The sequence below is a fragment of the Euprymna scolopes genome, chromosome 21 (assembly GCF_053919585.1).
Source record: "Euprymna scolopes isolate OS-2025 chromosome 21, ASM5391958v1, whole genome shotgun sequence".
NCBI classification, from domain to species: Eukaryota; Metazoa; Mollusca; class Cephalopoda; order Sepiida; family Sepiolidae; genus Euprymna; species Euprymna scolopes.
Window position 1 is genome coordinate 83652468 of NC_136502.1, and position 14938 is coordinate 83667405.

At 31.8% G+C, this 14938-nt stretch overlaps 1 protein-coding gene and 1 pseudogene across 1 annotated transcript in view; both read left to right on the forward strand.

The window, feature by feature from the left end:
* Positions 1–14938, forward strand: part of LOC145242530 (protocadherin gamma-B4-like) — a 159903-nt gene that overhangs the window by 43276 nt on the left and 101689 nt on the right. The gene's annotated exons all lie outside the window — the stretch shown is intronic.
* Positions 6989–7105, forward strand: LOC145243340 (5S ribosomal RNA; annotated as a pseudogene).

Consider the following 14938-nt stretch of genomic DNA (forward strand, 5'->3'; position numbering starts at 1 on the left):
GACAAAAAATTGGCTGAGAGGTTAAATATTTTTAACTTTGATCCCGCTTTTGACCCCTTAACATTTATTATTTGGGGCTTAAATCAAGGTAAAAAGTTTGATCCATGTCGAAGTAACCTTTATTTAAAATTTAAAGTGTTTAGAGCTAAAATTGAGGAGTGTGGTAGAGTTTTCAAAAGTCAAATCGTTGAGCTTTGACTCCTTGAGAGCCATATTTCTGTCCGAAAACTGATTAAAAAGATTTTCCCAAATCTCAGTACCCTCGAATCTCGAGTCTGTAAACCGAAAACTGCCAGAGTAATTTGGTAGGGAAATGTACACTCACAGATAGACACACACACAGAGACAATTTCACTTATATATATTGACGGGGAGAACAGTACTTTTTTTTTCATTGATGCAAGTTTGATTAAGTAGAAGTGAAAACTTCTATGATCAAATCTTTCTAGTTTGCAAACCAGTGATGTGATGTTGTCAAAAAATTAATTTTCTATTTGTAGCAATATCCCATGTCTGAGGACGACTCATGTGAATTGAAAATGCTTGCAATTATGGCAAGGTCCATGTCTGAAATGGTATTCGCTACCTTTACAAGTGACCTTGACCTCGGATAAAAATGAAGGAAAATTGTCAGCACTGTTATGAACTACTGCATACAAACGACAATACTGTTGCAAAAAAAAAAAAATCAAGATAAAGGTCCTTTTGAAAACAAATATTGTTGGATTCCCTTTACCAACATCTCAAGACGGATGGACTTGGTCCTGAGCAAGTCTCTTGTATAATGGAGGAAAAGATTGAATTCATCGTTTATTGTGCACTAGCCTGGGTGCCCGGCGTTGCCCGGGTTTTTGGAGGTGGGTGTTGAGCAAAAAGAAGAAAAAGTGGTAGTAGGCAGGCTTGAACCCATACCGTGAAGGAGGAAAAGAACGTGAAAAAAAAATGTGATATCTTTGCTGTTATGCCCATCGCCAAACTGGAAGTGGCGAAGGTTTAAATTAAGGCTAGGAAATCAAAACGAGGGGATGACTTTTGAAAATATCGGCGAAAAAAGCGACCCCTACTTGTAGAAAAGTGCCCAGTTGAGGGTGAAGGAATTCATTTTTTCGGCCAATTTTTCGATATTTGTCGTCAGAAAGGTCCAGCTTCAAAACGATACCGATCTCGTGAAAATCTGTCGCCTCTGTCGAAAGTTTTAGGCATACATACATACATACATACATACATACATACATACATACATTTAAACAGACAAGTGAGATTTATATTATAGATTAGAGATGATGATAAACACAGAAAAAATAATGATGATATATGCAATAAATGAATAATTTTGTTTCATTTGCAGGAAGAGGAGTCTACATTAAAAAGAATAGGAACAAATTTGAATAATAATAATAATAATAATAATAATAATAATAACAATAATAATAATAATAATTTAAAAGAAAATAATTCATAGCGTTTTATTACAGTATGGAGCTATCAGAAATCTCTTACGTTGCAAATGCTATGATTGCACTCTTAATGGAAACATGCAAGAAGCTAATAATTATTGTTATCCATCTGAATGCAACTGCAACCAGCGATTTTGCTGTCTGCTTGTATTAAATTGTTTTATGCATGTTTTGAAAATAATTTCTCGAAACAATTCTGGTATCTTTATAATGGTTGAAAATTTATTTGAGTAGCATCCCCGCATCTCATTTTGCATCAATTGAAATATCTATTGGCAAGAACCTTGGCATGTTTTCTCAAAGTTGTGTCGGACGTTCAGTTTTCAAGATTGGTGAAATATAATTGCAAAATATCAAGTAATAAACATTACCGTTCATATGACCAAACACTCCTTAGAAATATCACATTAGTGGCATAACTATTTTTAGAAGTCTGGGAAATTTTCAGAGGTTCATGATTGACTTAATGAGGAAATCCTATTGGATCATTGTGTTGAGTTATAGACTAAGATTGTTGAGAAAGGAATTAACCCATAATTTATCCTCAGCTATGGGTAAAATAGCAACTTGCGTTCAATGAAATGTTTAAAATATGGGTATTGCATATGAGCAATAAATAACCTATTAATGCTGCATCTGACGACACTACAATCTTTGGTAGCACATCAATGACCGTAAATGACCAAGTTCTCTCTGATTCTCTCTCCTCTGATCTTGAGCACGTGGTACAATAGGGGAAGAGGTGACTGGTTACTTTTAATACATCTAAAATCAAACTTCTATCTTTACATCATCAACGCTCTGATGCCCATTTAGCATCAATTGAAATGGATGACTCTCGTCTTGGGGAGGCTTCATGTTTTGACAAACTTCTGGACTTGACCTTTACTCTCGATCTGAAATGGAACATGTATATCGAATCCATTGCCAAGGTCGCTTGTAAAATGGTGAGATCCTTCTTCCTCTCCAGTAGATATCTCCCTCCTGATGCAATTCTCTACCTATATAAAAGCCAGGTACGGCCAACGATGGAGTACTGTTGCCACATCTGGGCAGGAACTGCTAGAAGCAGCTTATCCTGCCTTGACAGAGTTCAAAATAGACTTCGTAGCTTAGTGAGGGGGGTGGTGCTTTTCACTTCCCTGCAACCTCTTTCCGACAGAAGAGACGTTGCGAGCCTGTCTCTGCTTTATCGTTATTTTCATGACAAGTACTCATCTGAGCTTCAATCTATGGTCCCTCTTCACCAAACTTTCATGAAAAACACTTGTCAAAACCAAAACCACTATCAATAATTTCCCACACTCTTTATCTGTACCTAAACCTAAATGCAGATTCCATGAATAAAGCTTCTTTCTTAGAACTGCACCCCTGTGGAACTCTCTTCTGATTGCCTGCTTTCAAGCTGACTACAATCTGATTATCTTCAAATCCAACATAAACAAGTTCTTGATGAACTGTCCCCCTAAGTAATTCAATTTACAGAATTTACACTACTTATGTTTACTATGCTATAATCACATTGACTAATGTTTACCCATTAACCCTTATCCTCGAGTGACCTCCGGGCCTTGATAAGTGGTGATTCCTGTGTAAAAAAAAACAAAACAAAAAAAAAGCCAGACCAACATGTAAAACTCTTACTGGAAAGCATTGAATGAACACAAATACTAACATAGCATTCTATTAGTTATTTATCATCGTTAGATAACAACTATTTCTTTAGTAAGTTATCATTATAAAAATCACTATATTTTACAAATCCTAAGACATGTCTTTAAGTCAGAAAGAATAGCAACCTTGGTTGAAGTGAGCGTCCCTAATGATGGAGGTCTGAACAGAGCTGAAAGAGAGAAACAGACCAAATATCAAGGTGTCATGTATAATATGAAAAGAAACTGGAATGTTAGGGAGATATCAATCATACCAGTTATTATAGGTGCCAGAGTGCTTATGAAGGTGAACCTGAAGTCCTACCTAACTAATATTTTTGGTGAACCAAGTGCAAGAGAAATCCAGACAATTGTACTTAAGGGAACGACGAGGATACTAAAAAGAGCTTTCGGTTGGTTTCAATAAAAAAAAACAAGGGAATGTTGGCAGCTGGTTTGGCTGCCTTCATAATCAGCATTATAATCTTCAAAGAAAGAAAATGAAAAAAAAATGTTGTAATGAGTACCTACAGCCATGTAACGAGAAAAAGGAACTTTTGAATCTTACATAGTGATATGGGACAAGGAGCAAAAAGAAGCAACCTTAGTAGAAGTCAGTATCTCCAATGATGCTGGGTTTGATTGAGATGGAGAAGATAATAAAATATCACGGTCTTGTGTGCGATATGAAAAGAAATTGGAATTTTAGGAAGATCTCTTATTATTCCGGTAATTATAAGAGCAATTGGATTCATGAAAAAATAAATAAATAAATAATAAAATACCTGGCAAATATAGCCGGTAAATCAAGTGCAAGAGAGATACAAACAATTGTACTTTAAAGGGACGGTTAGAATCTTTAAAAGATATCTCGGTTGAAATGTATGAAATTGCAAGTGAATGTTTGACATCCGGTAGAACAAAATCATAGAACATTTGGTGATTATTAACAACAAACAAAAAACTTTGATATTGGGGCATATATTATCCTGAAACACTCCACAGTTGTATAGCCCACAACGGCACACATCAAAGGCAAACATCATCTGGAATAACAAAAGCGTCAAACTCAACTCAAACATGATCAGACAGATGCATCGCCATATTTTTTGTATGTTTATCAATTATTTACCCTGACAACAGACATAGCAAAGCAAATGCAGACCGTGGAGAAGTATTTGCTTTTTTTAAAAATTCTTCAGTATCTCTTATACAGATCATACCATCAACGAGGAAGTGAAGATCAGGGTATGCTTCTTAACCACAATAAAAAAAAATGCAAACAGAAGTGATATGGACACATCACACGATCAACAGGACTGACTAATAGAAAAGGATGCAAAGTAAAATGCAAGGAGGGAGAAGGGGAGATAAATGCAATTTCCAAATTGACAAGTTTAAGGTTGAGTGATATTCTGAAGAAGTCTGTGGTGTCTTACAGTCAACCAGATTCCTGGATAGATGAAAGTGGTAATTTATTGTCTGATATATAATAAATTGAAGCTCCTACAAAATTCTAGCATTTTTAGACTATAAAATACTGTACCATTGTTTGTATATATTTCTAAAGAAAGAGGTCATCTCATAGTTTAAAAAAAAAAAAAAAAAAAACACGGTAGTTCGAAATTTCTAAATTTCTCATGTTTTTTAGTTTTTTGTTTTTTTTTTCTTTATTTTGGATAGATAAATTAATACATACCTAAAAAAAAAAAAGAAAAAAAAAAAGTGATGCATGATGAAAAAAGTCTTCAAAATAAAATAAAATTTAACTAGCGGGACCTGTGGAAATTCCACAGGGGACTCATTCATATGTAATATATTGATGTTGGCATTCTGTAGACGTTCAGTGTAAATGTAAATTATTGTAGCTTTTTTGTTAAAACTGCAAAGCTATCTAAGCTAGCATGAATGCCCAGCAAAGCCCGGTTATAAAGTACGCTTATATATATTTTAATTCTTGCAGATTTCGTATATATTATTATAGAGTTAATGTTCTATCGATTTTTATATATTATAAAGTTGCGATTTCAAAAATAAAAAAAATATATCCATATGACTTGGATGATTAGCTTGAATCAAAACCACAATAAAAACTTATGAAAAAAAAAAAAAATATATATATATATATATTACATATATATATATATATATATATATATATATATATATATATATATATATATATATATATATATATATATATATAAACTTGAGTTCCTTCAGCCATAATCGAAACTGAAACCAAAACTTATGAAGAATTCTTAATAAAATTATTTATAAAAAAATAGATGACTTTAGTGCCATCAGCTATAATCGAAACCGAAAGCAAAACTTATGAAGAATTCTGGATAAAATTATTTATATAAAAGAAATAGATTACTGGAGTGCCATCAGCTATAATCGAAACCGAAACCAAAACTTATGGAAAATTCTCGGTAAAATTATTTATGACAAGAAATGGAAGTACATGACAATTAAATGACCCGGATGTAAGCGTGATGCAGGAAATAACACGCACGCTATCGTATTAATATGTACATTTTATGGTCTAAATCTTTCAATCATTAAAACAAGATTTTTTTAATGTAATTTTTTCTTCTATTCTATGTAGAAGCAGTGAATTATGTGTTTAAAATCTCTTTTTAATTTGCTTTAAAAAAGTTGATAATAAATGGATTTCTGTTACTATGAATTTACTGTGAATTTTCTCCCATCGACGAAATCTTCCATCCCTGTTCCTATTTTACAAGTATTTTAATGGAAGGTGTCCTGACCAACTCCAAGCCTTTGTACCCCCTGGACGTAAATACCCCCCCCCCCGACAAACCTGACATGCACCAAAATCCTACCCTTACACAAGAGATCCCTAGATGCCGGGAGCCTTTTACTCTAGTGGTTTATTTTCTTTGAATTGTTATATTTTGGAATCACCCCCACCCCGAGTTCCTGGTTCCCTGATGGTACCGACATGCGGAAGTTCAAGTCTGTGAACAGACATCTTGCTGCTCAACTCCCTATATATTATACCTGCAAATTGTGTCTCAAATAGCAGCCTCCTTCATCCAAGTGGTACTGTGTTTAGTTTGGAGTGAAATAGCAATCAAAAAAATGTTTTAAAAAAAGAAAGAAAAACAAAAAAAAAAAAACTGTTTCAATTATCTATGAAAATTTTTAAACGTTTATTTTTGAAATATTAGTTTTCAGGAGTTGTGACATGCATTCAAACATTTACTTCACAAAAAAAAAAAAAAAAAGGTAAAAGAACTTTCAAAAGTTTGTTCTTGTGCAGCTTCTTGCCTTGAAAAAGATTTACCCACATAATCTGATTAGGATGAGTTGGATGTATTCATAAAAAAAAGAAACCGAAATCTTGCTCAGAAATTACTTTTTAATACATTGAAAAAAACACGAAAAGACGCAGCATCATGGATATGGATTAACTGAAACAAACAAAAAAAGTAATATTCCATTTCATGTTATGCACCGTTGGGTAATTCTTAAAGCACACATTCCGTGGACTTTGTGCTGGATGCCTCAAAATTAGGCAAATGAGTTTTAAGTGATCCTGTCCATCTATACCACTTGTTGGTCATACCAAACATATAAAGGGCTTCAGAATGCATATATTTTAAACATCCGTGTAAGTTCACTTTCTGCAGTAGTCTATTGTATTTGCAGTTTGTTTGCTTTGACAAGCTTAGAAGATAAATGTATAAACGTATAAAGCAAAGTTTGATATATTTCTCTCTCTCTCTCTCTCTCTCTCTCTCTCTCTCTCTCTCTCTATATATATATATATATATATATATATATATATATATATATATATATATATATATATATATATATATATATATATATATATATATATATATATATATATACGGGGTAATCGCGTTGACACACCGGTTCTCGTCAGATCACCGAAGTTAAGCAATGCTGAGCCTGGTAAGTACCAGATGGGTGACCATTTGGGAATTCTAGATGCTGTATATGCTCTCCGCTTATCTCGGCATTTGTTTCCAGTGGTCCTGTAAATATACTTCACTTGCCACTGGTATTTAACAATGTTGACTCGGGAGATGTGTGGTTGGAGATTGAGCATCTCCTGTCACGAAAAATTCATACGCAGGAATAAACTAGTTGTGACCAAAGTTTCATTTCATTCGGACAAAATACTAAGAAACGGTGCCTAATTAGAGTTGGGGCCTGTTTTTTTTTTTGGGGGGGGGGTTACCCTGTATATATATGCAGTAGAACCCGAGGATAAGGTGATCACAGGATAAGTTTTTTTCGGGTTACGATGTGGAATACGATGTTTTTCCTGCTCCTGGTTACAGTATTTCCCGCTTTACGGTATTATTTATGTTATTTGATTATATACTGTATTTTATTTCGAATTTTTGATGCCGTATTCCGAGGTTCTACTAATATATATATATATATATATATATATATATATATATATATATATATATATATATATATATATATTGTCCCTTCAGTATATCTTTTTTATTCCAAGCAGAAAAAAAAACCCTTTGACAGTTTTTTTTTTTTTTATATGAAACGCATATCTGTCTCTGGTGAGTTGTTTGGTGAACTTCCATTATTCAACGAAACACGTGTAAGACGTACTACATAAACATACGAATAAAATACTATGAGCGCGAAATAAATACATCTTCTGATTTTGGAATGATAATTAACATATTTTCCCAAATTACCGCTCAATGAAAATGAATTGACACTTTCAGAGTATATGTATCGGAAGTAAACGTACCAAACCAAAGATGCATTTATATCACACATTTTATTAGTAGTATAATTCGTCTTACACGTGTTTCGTTGAATGGTGGAAATTCGCCAAACAACTCATCAGAGACAGATTTATATTCTTGATAAAAAAAAAACACAGTTGAAGTTTTTTTTTTTTTTTTTTTACTTGGTTTAAAAAGGATAAAAACTGATGGAAGAAATCGTTAAAAGTCATAAGGGTAAAGATCTTTCTTGTGATATAATTTGCTTGAACCTTTCTTAAGTAATAAACGCTTTCGAATCCAATGACCATGGGGAGACTTTTCAATTATATATTGCCCTATTTGAATTCAGTACAATATAAGCCATATTTCTGAGTTTTCAAATTTAGGTTCAAGAAATGTGTGTGTGTGTATATATATATATATATATATATATATATATATATATATATATATATATATATATATATATATATATACATATATATATACATATATATATATATATATATATATACATATATATATACATATATATATACATATATATATATACATATATATATATACATATATATATATACATATATATATACATATATATATATATATACATATATATATACATATATATATACATATATACATACATATATATATATACATATATATATTAATATACATATATATATACATATATACATACATATATATATATATACATATATACATACATATATACATACATATATATATACATACATATATATATACATACATACATATATATACACACACATATATATATACATACATATATATATATATATGCATACATATATATATATGTATATATATATATATGATTAGTTTTTTTTGGAAAAAGAATTCCAGCAGAGTGCTCAATTAAAAGGAAAATCCAAATTTTAAGAGCGTACTTAAAGAGCGTAATTAAACGAATTTTTAAGTTTTTAACCGATACCAATACAGATTTTGAAGTTTTTATACATAAGGAAAGAGATTTTGAAATTAAATGGGGTTCAAATTAAAATCGATTCATATAAAAAAAACATTTTTTCGAAATTAGATCTTAAATTTAAATAATTCAAAGTTGAAAATTAGGTATTACATTACCCGATATATATATATATATATATATATATATATATATATATATATATATATATATATATATATATATATATATATATATAAAAAAGGGGGGGGGGAATTAAACAAAACGAGATTTGAACGTGGATTCGCGAGGTATATATGCTTCACACTTCCGGTTATAAGATAGACGAATATTGGCTGAAGAGAGCTTGATAAGAATACCTTAAACGGGCCTTATTATCGGGCTTGAAACCGACGGTACCAATGACCTGTCTCAACTAACAACTTTCTGTACACAATATATATATATATATATATATACAATTGCTGTTTGTTTATTTACTGAAGTTCTAGGGTTTTCAAGATAATAAACTACCTATATAAACTATATATATTCTTGAACTTATTAGCTAAGTAAGTATATGTAATTTTGATTAAAGAGGGTACAACAACATCATGAAAATAATGAACATTTCCTGTGCATGTAGCCTAATAAAATGTCAGAAAAAGTAGCTTGTTTAGCATAAATTTTAAAAGTGAAATCTAATAGCAAACTACTTGTTTGTTTCAGGATTCATATTGTTTCTGATTTATTTTCTTTATGAAGTTATTGTTTCCTATTTTAAGAACGCCGTTTTTAGGTCATCTCTAATTTGAAAAAACAAAAAAACAAAACAAAAAAAAAACTGCCATGATAAAAATATTCAAAGTACTTTATTTAAAAATCAATGAAAAATTGTAAGAAATAGAAATAAAATTGAAAAAGTTTATAATAACTAGGGTTAGGACAACAGCATATTCTTTTCATTGTTTTGACTCTCGAGCGTGTATCCATTGATATCTTATATATTTTTAGATACCGTGGTGTGGTTCTTGGTTGATTAACTGTGTCGGCTATATAATCGAGAGTCCAAACAATGATAAGAATATTTAGTTGCCATAGCCCTACTAATAATAACTTATTCATATTTTATCATTTTGTGGTTTTCCAAAATTAAATAATATTCTAATTATCGAAAAGGATAAAGTGAAAATTATCCTCCTGAAACATCAAGATGCCAAAACAGCGCTGGTATAGTCTAATGCTGTCGTAAACAACATATCTAACACTTATCATGATACAAATGGGGTAAAATATAAACTTCAAATTAAAAAAAAAAATCTGTTTGTTTTAAAATGCATTGAAATTCTAGGAGCTTATGGATATGTATATATCAACTTCCCCATAAATTAGACTTTTAGTAAGATAATAGGATTTTTCTATGACGATATTATTATAAAAGAAACACCTTTTTCTCTTTTAACCTTTAAGTAATCAAGATAATGTATTAATGTAAAGGTTTTAATTATTCCCATATTAATTATTTTTCGCTTGATGTTATCCTTTTTTTACCATGAATTTCAAAAATTCGTTTCTGTTAATTTCTCTTTTGATTAGCATCTTAAATGGAGTTGGCTAATTTTTCCTTCGCTCTTGTATAACTGCTATTGACAGATTTTTATCAGAAAATTAATGAAACTCGTTTTATTATTATTATTATTATTATTATTATTATTATTATTATTATTATTATTTCTCCATTGGAATTGTCCAATCTGAATGATTTTGAAAATAGTGAACCTCATTAGATTATTGATTCATTCGAATTTTTTCTTTATAATTTTCTGTTCGCATCTTTTTTTCTTGTTAATCTTGAGTTTTGCCTGTTATCTTAAAAGTTTTTTTCCCATAATAATCCCATTATTAGGATCTTTCAAAAGTAGCTCCTCTCTTTAGGTTATTTTAAAATTTATTTGTCGTTTGATTTCTTTCTATCTATATTTCTCTTTAGATTATTTTACTATTTTCAATTATGTACAATGTAGATTTCAGATTCAGTTTATTCATGTTGGCTATAGACATTTACAACTGTATACCACAATAATATAATGAAAATCAAAATATACATGTTCAAAATATAAGACACTAGCTGCAGCTTTTTTTTTTACATGGTAGTCACCACTTATCAAAGCCCGGAAGCCACTCGGGGATAAGGGTTATTGCGTGTACAGTAATTAATGAGATAATATCGTAGTAATCGTTAGTACTGGATATTTGATAAAGTGTCTTTCTTAAGGGGGCGGTTTATCAGGAATTTGTTTATGTTGGACTTGAGGACATTCAAGTTGTAGTCAGGTGGGAAACAGGCAAACGGAAAAAAGTTCCACAGGCGTGCACTTCTAAGAAAGAAGCTTTGTTCATGGAATCTACGTTTTGATTTAGGCACAGATAAAGCGTGGGGAAAATTATTGACAGTGGTTTCAGCTAGACGAGTGTTGTTCGTGAAAGATTGGCGAGGGGGGACCAGAGATTGGAGCTCAGACTACCCGGCGTTGGCTGGGATGCAGTGAAGTTCATTTAAGTTTTCAATTTTACTTGTTTAAACATCAGGTAGACAGTTTATAACATTCTTCAATCTAAAATATGAGTTATCCCTTGCTGATTTTTAGTTTTAGATGATTATTTAAAAATGTTTCATATTAGCAGTCTATATTAATCGTATCAGCAATAAAATTTACGTTCTGCAAAAATGTGAAAATTCGGCAAATCCATATAGATTTACTTTCTCGGACCATTTTCTGTTTTTGAACGTCATTACACATCATAGGAAATAGACGGTGTTAGTTTATTTGGTGACCCTGCCCAATAAGGAGAGTAGAAAATCGACCTTGGATTTACTTGCGGCAGCCTCGTAACTCTTGCCTCCCTTATTTTGTCCTTTAGTCGTCATATTCCATGGCCGATGTTTCTGACAAAGAGGTAAGAATTGCTGTTTTCTAAGTCAAAATCTATTCCATCTAACATCTATCGTTGGCAAGTTTTTGATCTTGAAGTAATATTATTTTAGCTCCTTACATCAAGTGGCTTCATGCTTTGTCTGTTTTGAATTCTTTGCTATCGTCAACATAAGTTTTCTTTCGATCCTTCAAAACAGTTTATGCAGTCGTCCTTCAAAGTGGATGGTCTAGAGCGACCAGATCCAGATTTCCGTTTTACTGAGCGTTCGACTTCGAACCTCTGACCAATTCGCTTTACTGCAGAAAGAGATGTTTTCACATTTTCTTTTCTTAAAATATAAAAAAAATCTGCTTGTAAGTCATTTTGGACTGCCTTAATCCTGCAATTCGGTTTTTTTATATCCTCGCCAAGATGTGGTCTTATTATTTTTAGGATTACTTTTTCCACTTATTATTATATGCTATAATAATAATGATCTGCAAAATAGAAATTTTCAGTTAAAATTAACAAAAATTCACGGAAAAATATTGAAAAATCGATTTCTTCCTTCTTTTACTCTTGGCCCATTTTTTTTTTGCTCATGAGTGTGTGTGTGTGTATATATATATATATATATAGATAGATATATAAAAGTGAAAGTGTTTGTCTGTCTGTGTGTATGTCTGTCTGTGTACATTTTCCTACACAATAACGCTGTCAATTTTCAGTCTACAGACTCTAAATTTGATATACAAGGTACTGAGATTTGGGAAAATCTTTGTAATTTGTTTTCGGCCATAAATTTGACTGTTAAGGGGTCAACATGCAACGATTTGACCTCTCAGAACTCTACCAAACTCTTCTGCCAATTTTCGGTATAAACAATTGAAATTTTAGATATAGGTTCCTTGGACATGGATCTAACTTAATAACTTGATTTGAGCCCAAAACAGTAAATGTTAAAGGGTCATAAAAGGGGTCAAAATTTTTAAAAAAATCTGACCTCTGCAGTCTCTACCAAATTACTCAGACAATTTCTGGTCTAAACATTTGAAATTTTACATAAAGGGTATTCAGAGATAGGGAAAGCTTTTTAAGCGGTTTGGGTCGAAAATTTGAGTTACCAATATATAAATGTATGTATGTATGTATGTTTGCATGTCTTCCTAAAACCTTCGACAGAGGCGACAGATTTTCACAAGATCAGTATTGATTTGAAGCTCGACCTTTCAGACGACAAATACCAAAAAATTGGCTAAAAACATTACTGTCTTCACACTCAACTGAGCACTTTTCTACGGGGAGGGGTCACTTTTTTCACTGATATTTTCGAAAGTCATCCCCTCTTTTCGATTGTCTAGCCTTAATTTAAACCTATGTCACTTCTGGTTTGGTGGTGGTCGTAACAGCGAAGACGTCACGTTTTTCCCATTCTTTTCCTCCTTCGTGGTACGGGTTCGAGCCTGCCTTCTTACTACCACTTTTTTTTTTTGCTCAACACACCTCCAAACACCCAGGCAATGCGGGGCACCCATGCTAGTATATATATATTATTCTAGGCGCTGTATGTGCTTTCCGCTTATTTCAACATTGGTTCCAATCATCCTAAACCTCCACTTTCCATTGGTATTCAACAATGTCGACTTGGGAGAGGTGTGGTTGGAGATTGCGCAACTCTTGCCACAAAAATTACATGCGCAAGTACCTTAGAGTGGGAATCCATAGTCTGTCAAGACTGAAGGAAGCTTTTATATATGATAATCGGACGAACTGATAGAAAGCGTGTGAGAAGAATATGGCCGAACAACAACTTTTGGGCGCCATTTTATATAACATGCTAGCTGAAATTAAAAAGAGCGCTCGGCGAATGGAAAAGATATCCAGAAAAATCGGAAAAAGAATAACTCTGTCGTGTTCAATCATATATATATATATATATATATATATATATATATATATATATATATATATATATATATATATATATACATACACACACACTTTTTATTTGTTTTGCATAACCATTAATATGTCACTACATATTCATGAGCATGTTTTGGTCAGTCAGGTAGAAGTAACTAGAGACCTCTTCAGACAACATTACTTAGTTACTTGCAACTGGCTAATCGAAACATGCTTATGAATATGTAGTGACATATAAATGCTTATGTCAAAGTATATCTTGCCCTACTTCAGTATTGAGCACTCTTGCATTAATCTTATTAAAACTTCATTGGTCGCTTTACCTCTGAAAAATATTAACCTGGAATTACATATATATATATATATATATATATATATATATATATATATATATATATATATATATATATATGTTCTTTCTTTCCTCACTTAGTTTCGCTGCTATTGTTTGAGACACCCTGGCATTCATTCATTTTTTTCTTCTGGTCTATATCAGACCTTAATTATTATTGATTTTTAATCTTATGTTCTTAACATATTTTGAGTTTTTCTATAATTTGGAATTGGACAGTTTTTTCCTTAAAATTATAGAAAAGTTTTCGTTTGTTTCTTATTGCTCCTGTATAACGAATCTGCTTAATATCTACTTTGTGTGCGATTCTTTTGAACTAATACTGCACCTATTTAAAAAAAACAAAATCTTTTTGATACGTATGAAAATATCTTTTACGCACAAGAAGTGCTGATACAGGATTTCTTAATGAGAATTCCTTTATTCAAGATCCCCGAATCGGATTAACTCTTAGGATTACTTCTTTGGAGCCTCCTCAAATAATTTACAAACTTTGAAAATTACTTTCTGGATTATTCTACATGCGATTCTACTGAATATTAATTTTCGTTTCATTTTATTTTATTTTGGAGTACACCTATTTCCCATTGGATTATCCTCCAAGAATTTGAGTTATTTTACACATTAACTTTCTTATCTTTTCTTTTTATTACTCTTACTCGTACCTTATTTTGTCCTATTTTATTTAGATTCTATAATATATATAAAGTAGTAGTGATTGTGTGTGTGTCTCTGTACAACTCTCCTACAGCCCACACCACTGAGCCGATTATGACCAAACCTGGCATGATGATGGTCTCCCACCCAGGGAGGGTGCATACCATTTTTCAAGATCAAGGTCATAGCCTATGTATATATACTCTCTTACAGCTCACACCGCTAGACCAATCATGACTAAACCTGGCATGATGATGGTCTCCGAC